At 39.6% G+C, this 12,054-nt stretch overlaps 1 protein-coding gene across 5 annotated transcripts in view; it reads left to right on the forward strand.

Moving 5' to 3' along the window:
• The first annotated feature begins 360 nt into the window (after positions 1-360).
• HELZ (helicase with zinc finger) overlaps positions 361-12,054 on the forward strand; it is a 142,556-nt gene continuing 130,862 nt past the window's right edge. For 4 of the 5 annotated variants that reach the window (XM_063120018.1, XM_063120020.1, XM_063120019.1 and 1 more), the window contains exon 1: positions 361-409. The gene's annotated coding sequence lies outside the window, so the exon portion shown is untranslated. The remainder of the gene's footprint in view (positions 410-12,054) is intronic. The other variant, XM_063120022.1, reaches the window with a different exon arrangement.

Raw genomic sequence — 12,054 nt, forward strand, 5'->3', positions numbered from 1 at the left:
CAAGATTGCTTTTTCTAGTCTCTTGGCTCGACAGGCTGCCGAAGAGATGGGCTGGCGCCGAGCCAATCCCATTGAACTCTCTTTTGCAAAAGTCGTGTTTAAAACGGGGCAAGGAATAGCCGCCTTTGGCTCGCAGCCTGCTCGGTGCCAGCCCATCTCGACTTCCCTCTCACGCCTCCCTCTCCCCCCCCCCCCTCCGGCTGGGCAGCAAGCGGATCCCCGCAGAAGCCCCTCCACTCGCCCAACTTTCTTTGCTCTGGTCCTGGCATGGGAGAAGGGAAGAAGGACTGGGGAGGGGGGAGGAGGAGGAGGAGAAGAGAAGGGAAGGGAAGGGGGAAGACTTTTTACCCACAATGCTTTGTGAGGACGTTGACAAGTGGATCCAAGATGGCGTAGAAAGTAATGACAGGTAAGTCAGGACTTCCCCATTTCCTCGCTAGGAGAACGAAGGGCAAGGGGCCCCGGCGGGAGTAGGGGCAGCGGAGCGGGTCGGTGGGCTCCCGGCGCGGAGCAAGGCCCGGTGGGGCTGAGCTGAGGCCCCTGGCTCGGGGCGAGGTGGAGCAGTGCCGGCTGGAGAGGGCCCTGTTTCTGCGGAGGGGCCTGCAGCAGCAGCAGCTTAGGGGCTGTTTACAAGCAGGCTCCGCCGGAGTCCTGGTGCCTGGTGAGCTGCTCTGGGGGGCTGGGCTGCCTGGGGCAGAGCGGCCCGGGCGGCTGCGAACCGGGGCGGCTGCAGATGGCAGTCCGGGGAACGAACGGTGCCTTAAACGGCTTGGAGGGAGGAAACAAAACCTACACTCAAGGGTGGGGTGTGTGTATGTGCCTCCCTCTCCGGTTTTAAAACAAAATGTCTAAAACATGCATGTGCACATTTAAGCTAAGCGAATGAGGAAGCTTTTAAAGGGCGGGGTAGTAAAAAAAATAAAATTCCTCGAGGATCTCACGGGGCAAGTCTTTGTGAAACTGAGAAGGCAAACAACAACTCCCAACATTTAAACGGACGGTTCCGCTCTCCTCCCACTCCCCCCTACCCCACCCCACCCGCCGCCGCTATAAAGCAGGCTCCTGCAAATATGCATGCCAGCTCCACCAAGCAGCACTGTTTCCATTAACGAAGTTAGACATAAATATTAGACGTATCAAGTGTTAATTTTTGAGGTGCATGAGACTTTTAAGGGGGTTGAGTATTTCGGAGGTGATTCTTCAGCAAGAAGTAGAATGAAAGGGACAGTGCTCAGATCGGTGAAGACAATTGCAAGAAAATGAGTTCCTTTGTCGGGAGGGAATGAGAACACTTAAAAAAATGTTTAAGAACTGCATGGCTATTAAGTGAAAGCTATGTTAAAATTGATTACATGGTAAATATGGGAAATCAGTAACTGTGTATTCTATCCCATAGACTAGAAATCTGATCATAACTGAAAATATTGATGCAAACCCATAAGGGAAAATGAGTTATAAATGGGGGGGGGGAATTGTGCTACTACACTGGGACTTATTTTTCTGGAATGGTTTGAGTACTGTTAAGTGTTAGTATTTTGATGCTCTTTAGGAAATGAAGCCTTTTGCAACACACATGTATGACTTTTGCAAACACTTTTTTTACACAACACATTTGATATTGAAAGATAATTAAGCTTTGTGATTGTAACTTCGAGTGCTGGGATAGCTCATAGAAAGGAATTTTTTTCCCTGTGAAAACTATCTGCTAGGATTCATGTAGCCAAGTTTGCCATTAGAAACAGGAATAGGAATAAGGAAATGCTCTTACAGGAACTCAAAACAACTTCAGTATATGCAACTGAAGTTAAGGATATGCTGCTGGATTTGTTTGAGCAAGGGGGAGTATTCTTGTATGTGTGCTACAAATGGAAAAAGTCTTTTAGCAGTTTAGTTGAAACCCATGCAGGGGAAATAGCCTAAAAGCTGAACATTCTTTTTTCAATACAATGTTAACATTAATTCAAATTTGACTTAAATCTTTTTAATGGAAGAGTGAGATTATTTACAGGCCTTGCTTTTTACAGCATATGATCATAAATGCAGAGAATCAGTTTAAACATTTTCCTTCTTAAAACTGCAATTCATGTATACCTGGGAATGAGTCCTATTGAGTTCTGTAGTAGACATGTATAGGATTGTGATGTAAATGTATTTTGTGTAAATGTTCCTTTTCATTTAAGGAGAAGCTCAAAAGTATAGCATCAACCTAATTTCTAGTGGATAAATTCGTATTTATGCACTAGATTAATACTAATTTATGTAGTATTTATCAAAGTGGCTTATAGTCGATAGTCAATAAGATTCAAAATCTTTGTTAAAATTCCCCATCAACCATTCATTCACCAGCTTGTCTTGGCAAGGTGCTGTCTCAGCTGTAGCTCCTCCCCCATCTGTGATCTAGGTCTGGTAATACTGATTTACTTTACAATATTTGTGTAAGGATTACTAGGGTAATGTATTTTGAACACTCAAAAATGCCTTACAAATACTAAATACTACCTTGCTCATTAATTTCTTACTGTCTGTTGTTTTTCCCAGTGTAAGAAATTACGGTGCCAGTCTAAGATACCCCATCTTTGTCACAGATACAGTATTATCAGGCAGATCTCCCCTTGTCTTCTTTATAGTGGCAGAGTAAATTTATTAATACAAGTTTAAGAAATAAAGAGAAACAAGGATCGAAAATACTAGTTGTAGGCCTCAAACTAATAGATGTAGGGGAAGAAAAGTTTTATTCTGGCAGAGGAAAGCTATTAAGTGCCCAAAGTATTTTGTCTTGTAAATTTCTACTGGGACACTTGGATTTGATTTCTTTTTTATTAAAAATAAAGATCCTTTAAGAGTATTTGAAGTTGCAGTCCTGTGCGTAATTAATTGGGTGTAAGCTCCATTGAACAGAATGGAACTTACCTAGATTTGTAGTGCAAGGCTGCAGTCCTAAACACATTTAACAGTGAATAACTCCACTGAATACAATAGGACTTGCATCTGAGTAAACATACATAGGATTGCGTTGTAAGAGAATCATCTTTGAAAGAAAATTATATCTGCTATCATTGCCCCGAGGAGGATTTGCAATAAAATTTTTTTGGACGCATTGTTTTTTATTTTCTTAGAATTGAACTTTTCTACCAAGCAACAGTTTGCAGCTTAATTGTGATCTTTTCAATACAGCTCCAGACATGTTTGTATTACATCTATTTTGCAATATATGATACTATGGGCAGAATTTATTTCTGAACTTATTTCACTTCTGTCATCTTGCAAGACAAAGATGTGATGGTATTTCATACAGCATCTGTTAGTTTGCTGATATTCACTTGTTAAGTTGTAAGTGACTATTTGTGTACTCCAGCGGTCGGGACCCCTTTGGGGGTCGAATAACCCTTTCACAGGGGTCGCCTAAGATCATCGGAAAACACATATTTCCGACAGTCTTTTGAAATTGTATTGACTGAACTATGTCATGTATCATCTTTTGTATTATTAAAGCTATTGTTATGTATTATTTTCATTAGCAAACCATCCCATGACAATGGATCGTGTAGAGAAGAACGAAAATAATTTTATGGTTGGGGGTCACCACAAGATGAGGAACTGTATTAAAGGGTCGCGGCATTAGGAAGGCTGAGAACCACTGGTGTACTCGAACCATAGGCTAATTGACATGCTGCTTGGTGGGACATATTATATGCAGAAGTGTTGGCTGGCAAAGGGTATATTTTGGCCAATCAGTTATGAATTAGTTCAGTTAAATAACTCTATGAATCATAAGGCTGAGTATTGCAAAACCCACTCACTTTACGCATTTTCTAGCCTACACTCCTCTCTACTTGCTACCTGACTTAAAAATGTGCATGCAATCTCTGTGCCTTCTCACTTTCCCTTACATATCAACCATCTCATACTCTTTTTAATAAACATTATGCATTGCCAGACATCCCTAGGAGATGTAGTGTTGTGCACCTTCCACTTTTGTATCTTGGGTCTCCTGTGGATGGTTCCTATTCTGACCTGACCTAGCCGATCTTCTCCTGCTATTGCTGCCATTTTTGTGTCCCCAGATAATATCTCCCTTGTCACTGCTAGTACATGTTTCTTTGTGTTATACCTGGCATCTCATAGTAGTGGAAACGCATCTTTCATTTCTGGCGGGAAGATGGAAAGGGGTGGGTGTTCTCTTCCATTTTTTCAGTGACTGGGGGTTGGGAGGAGAAAATGCAATTGTTTGTGTGAAGCTAGTCATTCACTGTTATGCTCCTGGGACAATATATGCAGAAAGCTCAGTGGGCTATAAAATAAACTGGCACTAGTTTGTCTACATTTGACTCCTGGCTCATGGCATGTCCATCCTTAAATAGCCTTCCAGGACCAGTCCTCTGAAGGGGCATTCCAGTTTTAATGTGTTCTCAATTGCTGTTTTCTGCCAAGATATTACTGCTTGGTATTATTTCAGGAAGCAGTGTAGCTAGCTAGTGCTTCTCAGAGACAACACAAAGTGTGGAGGGAATGTGAGCTTGACTAGCTAAGTCATGACTAAGATTTTGTGTAAAAATGCATTAAATAGCTTAACAGTAGAGTTGGGAACCAATCCTGGATTTCTAAAGTTCTTAACTATTACTGATGGCCAATGCATGTGGCTTAAAATAATAATAATAATAATAATAATAATAATAATAATAATAATAAATAATGATGATGCAGCATGTCTCTTTGATTAAATTATAATAAGAAGTTAAAATAGACTCACCCATTTTTGAAGTTCACATCAAACTTAGTTTAGGGGGGGTATATGTTTATTCTCAATATATATAGTCATGGTGGAAATTAAACAGGATGAGCACTTATCTTTGACCTTCCTTGATTGATGGAACACTGTGGAGTAGATGAGAAGTTTTTTCATGATAACTAATGTTTGGATTCTGTCAGATTATTTGGAAATTTAACACTGTAACTTCTTGGTGGTCCTAGAATAATGTGAGGTACCGTCTGTGATGTCATGTGAGAATTCATGTCTGCATAGAAGCATCAACAGCAGCTTGCTGCAATATCATTATTGGATTAGAAAAGCACCTTTGAACAATTCTTGTGAACAAATGGAAGGCGATATAATAATATCCTAATATAGTTTGATACTTCCTTCCTATTCTGGAAACATGGTATTGAAAGCACTCTCTATTTCCATTGACATTTTGGCTTTATTTGAGCCAATGCTCTTTTGTGTTTGCTGTTGTAGCCAATTCAGGGTTTACAACTTTTCAACTTTCCATATTTAAAATATATGGTATTTACTGCTTCCCCCTTCCCACACCCTTTCCCATAGCTTACTTATGCATCATGGCATTTTTTGCTGGCAAAAGACTTAGACAAGGCCTGGTTTCATCCAGCAATTTCTTCTATTATTGCAATCTTAATCCTATTCACTCTTTGAGTATTTGTTTATTTATTTGATCTATATTTTGCTTTTCCTCACAAAGAGCCCAGGATGGCTAACATCTTATAGAAACACAGTACACCACAAAAACATTTGAAATAATTTCTTTTACTTTTGTAAACCACCCAGAGAGCTTCGGCTATGGGGCGGTATATAAATGTAATAAATAAATATAAATAAAATCACTATTATATAATAAAATACAAGAAAAGCTATAAACACAATCAAAAAGAAATAAAGCACTTCTCTATACCCCTAATGTTTGCACAAATAAATGCATTTTTTCTGGCACCTAAATGACAACAGCTTGTCTCTATTGGAAGGGAGTTCCATAGGTGGGGTGTCACCACCAAAAAGGCCCTGCCATGTATGGTACCCACAGGCCACATTCTTCAAGGGCACCACAAGTAAAGCTTCCCCGGCCTATCTTAAATCTTTGGTTGGTTGATATTGGGGAAGGGAATCATTCACATACCTAGGTTGGGAGCCATTTATGGCTTTTTACAATAGTACTAACACCTTGAATTGGGCCCAGCAGCTCAGGAGCAGACAGCACAGAGATCTAGAAACTCAACACATGGACAGCAGCCTTCTGCACTAGCTGCAGCTTTCAGCCTGTTGTAAAAAAAATTGCAGTGGTCCAGTTGGAAAGTTATCAGTGCATGGAATATTCTTGCCAGGTAATCCTGGTCTGGGGATGGCCATGGCTCACCATAAGACTTCATTCCAGTGAGGCCACCTGGGTCCATTGACAACTTTAAATCAAGGAATAATCCCAGGCTACATAGTTGTTCCATTAGGGGGAGTGCTATTCCATCCAGAACAGTTTGACTGATTGTTGTACTCAGGAACCATTTACCCACAGTGCCTCGGTCTTACAGGACCTCAGTTTAGTGGCCCTCTTCCAGCCCATCACTGCCTGGGTGTCATTCACATGTGTGGTAACACCACACTTCAAATCCTAAGACTACCCCAACTCTAGCACTTTCACATAGATGTTAAATTGCATGGTAGACAAGCTGGAACCTTGTGGCACCCTACATCATAACGGTCATGGAGCCAAGCAGAAATCTCCCCATGCTGGTAGTGACTCAGTTGGTAGGAGCAGAACCATTGCAATAAGCACTTCCTACTCCCAACTAACACACAGGGGAGCACTCTTCCTTCATCTCTTTCCTGAAGACAGTAATCAGTCAGCTGAACAAGGCTGTTTCAGTGCTGTGTCCAGGTCTGAAGCCAGCCTGAAATAGGTCTAGATACTTTTGGTGAGACTTTGGCAAAATCACATGTGTATTCTAAAGTGCTGCAATTGTCACTCAGAAATCTTTACACGCTTCAATAAATATGCATTGCCACTGTTCACAAGTTATGCCTCTCCTGCTTTAAATGTCACACATTCTTCCTCAGCTAATGTGGAAGAATGCAATTCTACAATTACCCTTCTAACCTGCACAATTTGTGTTCCTTTCACCATCCCATTTCTCTACTGTTCGTTGAAACTGACATGATTGGAAGAAAGGCTTGTCAATTTCTTTTGTACATTCCTCTTCCCCACCCCATTGGAGCAATAGTAGAAATGGCAGCAGGCAAAAGAGGTGGATGGATTATGTTTTCTCAGCATTAGTAAAACTGATTGCTTGACCTTGTCAGTTTCATTGAAAAGCAGATAATGGGATAGTAAGAAAAATGTGCAAATGCGGGGGGGAAAAAACCCTATTCCTAAATGCGTACAGCCCTATGGGGAAATGGTGATTGCTTTAGATGGAACACATCTGTTTGCAAGTGACAGAAAAAATACAATTGGAAATCCATTTTCCTGCATGGTTGATTAAAAAGCCTAGGACAAGTGCATTTAAAACTTTCTGTGTTTCACACATGTATACCAACAATGGCGGGAGCTCAAAAGCCTTTTATATGGCACAACTAAGCATTGCAGTTTGTGTGGCCCAGGCCAGACAGGGGTGGGGTATCTAATGGTAGCGCCTGGCTCAATTTTTATTTATTTCAGAACTGGACATGCTGTGCCTATTCCATACAATCCCCAGTAGTTAAAAGATAAATAAGTCTGTACTTGCTGTTGTTATTATTATTATTAATTATTATTATTTATTTATATAGCACCATCAGTGTACATGGTGCTGTACAGAGTAAAACAATAAAATAGCAAGACCCTGCCGCATAGGCTTACATTCTAATAAATTCATAATAAAACAATAAGGAGGGGAAGAGAATGCACCAAACAGGCACAGGGTAGAGTAAAACTAACAGTATAAAAGTCAGAACAAAATCAAGTTTTAAAAGCAAAGTTTTTAGCTGAGCTTTAAAAGCTGAGATTGAACTTGTAGTTCTCAAATGTTCTGGAAGAGCGTTCCAGGCGTAAGGGGCATTTATGCATTTGGATGTTAGTTATGGCCCAATTGTTATGGGTTGCATTTGTGATGTTCATGCTAGGCTGCGAGTGTGGTAAGATTTTGTGTATTTGTGGATGAACACTTGTCATATTGTATTGTGCTTTTATGGTATTTTTTATGCTGATTATTATTTTTGTGCTGATTATTGATTATATTGATTTTGGTGGGGTTTTTTTTTTGTTATTTAATCATAGATTTCTGTATTGTGTATATAAGTCATTTCAAGACTGCTTATTGTGGTGGGATGTGATCTATAATTTAATAAAATAAGAACAACATTTTATTTATTTATTACATTTCTATTTCCCCCAATAGCCGAAGCTCTCTGGGTGGTTAACAACAATCTGAAGAGTATGTAAATGTGAGAGAGTTAGTGCCTTATACATACACATGCCCTCTCATGCCCACACAGGCAGGCATGTCAATATATATCTCTGTGTGTTCTTGCGATACCTTAAATCAGCAGTATGGCCTTTCGATAAAAAGGCTTCCCATAATTTGTTCGTTAAAAACCCACTACATCATTGGCAAGCTGCGACTTGTAGAAGTTTCCGGGATCATGCTGGACACAATGGAATATTTATTATCTATAAAATGTATAGACTTGGACCCTGAGAATCACAAGTGGAAGGAAGCTTTCAGAAGGGGACAATCCCATTCCTGCCTTTCTCCTGCAGCAGCCTGCATCTCTAGAAAAGATTCTGCAGGTGGTAAGGGGACTTCCTTGAATGGTGTGCATTCCAGCGCAGGAGTTGCTGGGAGAAGGGAGAATTAGCCCAAATCAGATGGAGACAACTTCCGCAAGCTTCTTTCCACTCACAGTAAACTTTTCTATTAAAAATGAAGCAATGTACAACCAAAAATAAGTCAGCAGCAAGTGATAATAACCAAACAGCAGAAGATAGAGTGAATCAGTAAGTCTTCCTACTGTAGAATCATGTTACTTTTTTAGGAATCTGAGAATTTCAGCTTGCACCTTAATACTTAAAAAGACCATGTATAGTTTAAGAAAAGGATTTGAATTTTTTGGCTGAAGAATTAATAGGTGGTGATTAGTGTAAAATTTGCGACAACCTACCTCTAAGGAAGTACTTGTATGGTGGTGGGGCCTAGATTCTGTAGCAGCAACTCTGCACGTAGGATGGGATTATATATATGGGATTCTAATAAATGGAAGTTACTTGTCAGTAAATTGTTCGGATCCATACCTGTTTTCTTTTGTTTGTGGAAGATTTTGATCCAGCAGAAGTACATGGTAGTGGAAGGTGGCTTTTGCTGATTCTTCCTATACCACCTCCCACACTATTCTGGAGGGTCCCCCAACCTTCCAGAGATCTTTTTGAATGACACAGGGGAAATTGTTCCCCCCACCTGCCAGCAGGAGCAAATTGTGAGTGGAATTTTTCATGTACTCTTCATCCAAGCCAACGTATTTTGGGTTGGTGAGTAAATCAAAGATCAGAGTAGCTTTAAGGAAAGAGTGGGCAATCTTTGTCCCTCTAGATGTTGGACTGCAGAATGTTTCACCTTTGGCTATTCTGGTTACAGATGATACGAGTTGCAGTTCAACAACAAGGGCCACAACTTGTCCACCCCGGCTTTAAGGAGTACATGCTGGGCATGGTTGATAATCCGTCAGTCGTATTACCTACAATAACTAGTCATTTCTGTGTTGCTGAGTGATTCACAAAATAGGTCTGTTAAAGCAATCCAAGTCAGTTTTGCAAATCCTACTCTGATTTGTTTCTGATGCAGTGTCTCCAGAAATGCTTCTTGTATTGTGACTGAATTAACTGAACGTTGTATAATCTTTGGGTTTGTAATGCCTGTGGACAGCATCTCATGCTCTTGCCTGGTTATAAAGGAATAATGATTTCAAAAGTGGGTAAACAGCAGAAGGATAATGGGAACAGAATAGTTGATCTGAATATATGTTGAAGTTGCCAAAGGTATTAAGTAGAAAAAAACCATACCCACTAGTTTTGGAGCAATTCGCTCCAGACTTACAATAATATGCATTCCTCAGTTATGTCCAGTTTACATATCACGCTTTGTTTCCTGTTGAGATGAAATGTTACGTTTTTCAGATATTCGCAGTATTATGTTTACTTTTTCAGAACTTACAGAGCACAAAGTTGAAGGTCACCTTACGTGTTAGGTGAAAACTGCTAACTGCAGAGACTGAGCATACAAGCTCTTGTAATTTTTAGCCATTACCTTAACTGAACATACAAATGTTTAACTGAAGCTTAGTTTTTTATTGGACCATTTTGTTAAGTAATTCAGGGAACTATAAAGCCTTTAGGAACAAAAAACTGTAGAAAGATTTACAGTGGAAAGCGGTGTATTTCAATTACTCTGTACCACTGATAGAGAAATTTTTAAACTGCTGTCTACAGTACATTTTCTGGTGGTCTCTGAGTCCACAACAAAAATATTGGAGGGAGATACTGATTGCCTTTTCCATCTCCTTGTGCACATTGTGTAGGACGAAAAGAAATGGCAAGCTTTGGTAGGTAAGTACCAAATATTACTAGGTTTGTACATGCTCAGTGTTACTGAGACATTTGTCAAACAAAACATTACAATACAGGGCTAATTTGTTTGGATGGAGTATGTGGTATAGTTTCACTGGAGTGCAGTAAAAGTGTTTTTAATTGGGAAACCTTTCAAGTGTCTCCTTATACAGTACAGGTGAATAAGAATAGAGAAGAAGTGAAGTTTTGGAAGCCTTTAAAACACTTGCTGATTTTAGTTGTTGCTGTTTTGGTAATCGGGTTGTTTTATTTGTATTTTAACATTTGTTTTATGTTTTTTAATGATCTTTTGTAAGCCGCTTTCGGAAGGCTTTGCATTGAAAGGCAGCATATGTGTCCATTAAATAAAATAAATAAATAAATGACAATATTTTGGACCATCACATAAGAGTAAAATAGGCAAAGAATAAGCAAACCCCGACCAATAGACTGTAATATGTTACCATTTAAGAATTACTGCAAAAGTCTAGTTCTTTCCTGAGTGCTTTTTTTTTGTACTAGGCTATAAAAATGCAAAATTGTTAATTGTTATATTCCCTTGACACCATAATCTCTTCCAAATTTCTCATCAGCCATTTCCTAGATATTCTTTAAGCATTTTGAAGAAATATCCAACAGACAGTTTAATTGGTTGTACTGTTAGTATGCAATCCATTTTTTTTTTAGTACATATGTATAGGATTGCGCTCTTAAAACTATATACTTGGAAGTAATTTCTAATGATTCATTGGGGCTTGCATCTAAATAAATTGTTTACATTTAAATCTGGTATAGTAAGTACAGTCCATTTTATTGTTAAAAAGAGACACGTCAAAAGAAAGCAGTTTTCCTATGCAATTGCAGGTAATTTTAATAACTGCTACCCATATGAATCAGAAGTGTGAAATTCTGTTAAGAGGTTTGTATGTGTTCTGCTAGGGAAGTGTTTTTTTAAACTGTGTTCCAGGGAAGCCTGAGATTCCTTGGAAGCTTATCAGGGGAAATGATAAGCAATGGAAGATGTTCCCTGAGAGACAATTTGCCCAGCCCAGTATCTTCCCCTTGCAGTATACAGCGCATATTGGGTGTGTTTTAAGTTCACACGGGACAAAGGCAAGGCCCAACAGGCCTGGCCTTCAGCATAACTAATAGGGTGCCCTAAAATAAGTCTGGGAATTCTTTATAAAGGGGTGACTTGGGAGATGAGCCAAATTGGAAAGAGTTCCTGAAGACAGAGTCTTTGAAAAATCATTGTGTTAGATTACTTGTTGGTTTGAGGTTAATGGAGTATAGTCCTTTCGTAACTCATTGACTAAAAACAGGGGAAGTAAGGGAGAAGCTCACTTGGTTACTGAATAAACTCTCTGACATTGCCCACTTTAGGTTTTTATAATGTTATATAGATATTCTAGTATTACTACTTTTTGGAATCAAACTCTGATTCCTTTTTGGGCTAGTGAAATCAATAGCGAAGCAGGCTTACAGGGGGATGGAGGTGGTCTTTCATATAGGGCTTTAAAACACTTTTAAGGCTTTAAAACACTTTAAAACATTTAGGGCTTTAAAACACTTTTAATTCAGTACTTTGAATTCTATCTGGAAATAGATTGGAAGCCAGTGCCGCTGTTTCAACAAAGAAGTGACATGCACTGCAGCCCCTGTTAGCAACTGAGGGGCAGGGCTGGTGCTAGGC

Source organism: Elgaria multicarinata, chromosome 3, assembly GCF_023053635.1.
Source record: "Elgaria multicarinata webbii isolate HBS135686 ecotype San Diego chromosome 3, rElgMul1.1.pri, whole genome shotgun sequence".
In the NCBI taxonomy this organism is placed as follows: Eukaryota; Metazoa; Chordata; class Lepidosauria; order Squamata; family Anguidae; genus Elgaria; species Elgaria multicarinata.